This window comes from Octodon degus, unplaced genomic scaffold, assembly GCF_000260255.1.
Source record: "Octodon degus isolate 3935 unplaced genomic scaffold, OctDeg1.0 scaffold00007, whole genome shotgun sequence".
NCBI lineage: Eukaryota > Metazoa > Chordata > Mammalia > Rodentia > Octodontidae > Octodon > Octodon degus.
Window position 1 is genome coordinate 10,017,453 of NW_004524583.1, and position 1,162 is coordinate 10,018,614.

Sequence of the window (1,162 nt, forward strand, 5' to 3'; positions counted from 1 at the left end):
CTCGTCAGAGAAGAACTTATTCCACTGAGCCATCTCCCCAGTCCCTCTTTCTTTCTTTCTTTCTTTCTTTCTTTCTTTCTTTCTTTCTTTCTTTTCTTTTTTTTTTTTTTTTTGACATTCTGGTTTTGTAGTTCAGGCTGACCTTGAACTACTGGGTAGTTGGCCTCAAACTCAACAGTGATCTTCCTGCCTTAGCCTCCCAGGTGCTGGGATTACATGTGTGTGCCACCACGCCCAGCCTAACACACCTTAATTTTATTTATATTTCTTCACTGTCTCTTCCCTTACTCTTCTTCTCTTCATCTGTTGGTCCTCTCCCATTTGCAAAAGATCTTTCTCCCTATTTTCTTTATCTGTCTTTTATTTTGGTCTTTATACCTTAGGTTTCTCATAAGAAAAATCATGCTGTATTTAAGCATGTGTGTCTCATTTATTTCACATAGCATTGTAGGCTCAAGGTGTGTCCATTTTCCAACAAATGACTTAGTGCGTAACACCTTTTCTTTATCCATTCATCCGCTGATGGACAGGCAAATAGGCTGCTTCCCAGGTTTAGCTATTAGGAGCTGCGCTCTCCAGACGTGGGTATGCATGTGGCACTGTAATACAGAGATTTTAACTCTTTGGGAAGATGCCTACAGGAGGAATAGCTAGGTTAAATAGCTTTTGTTTTTCAAGGACTCTCCATACTGATTTCTGTAGTAATATGCTAGTTTACCTTCCTGCTAACAACATAGAAGCGTTCCTTTTCCTCCACAGTCTTGCTAGAAGTTGTTATTATTTGGTTTTGTGATGATAGCCAATCTTTCTGGAACAAGATGAAATCTCAGTGTTGTTTTATTTTGCATTTCTCTAATGGCCAGAATTTTTTTAAAAAAATTATTTATTTTCTTGCTATGCATCTTGGACTCATAATGATCCTCCTGTCTCAGTCTCACTGGTGCTGGGATTACTGGTGTGTGCCACCACACCCAGTTTTGGTAGCTGGCATAGAGTGTCAGGGCTCAGGGCCGGCCCAGCTTGTGGTACGAAGGATTGAACCCAGGTTCTTGCGCTTGCCAGGCAGGCCCTCATGGCCAGAAATGTTGAACATTTTTTCAAATATTTATTAGATGTATTTCTTTTTCTGAGAACGCTTATAATTCCATTTGTTGATTTTTTT

The 1,162-nt window shown here is 39.8% G+C and overlaps 1 protein-coding gene across 1 annotated transcript in view; it reads right to left on the reverse strand.

Annotated features, from left to right (window-relative positions):
- Lrrc74a (leucine rich repeat containing 74A) overlaps window positions 1-1,162 on the reverse strand; it is a 36,730-nt gene that overhangs the window by 30,762 nt on the left and 4,806 nt on the right. The gene's annotated exons all lie outside the window — the stretch shown is intronic.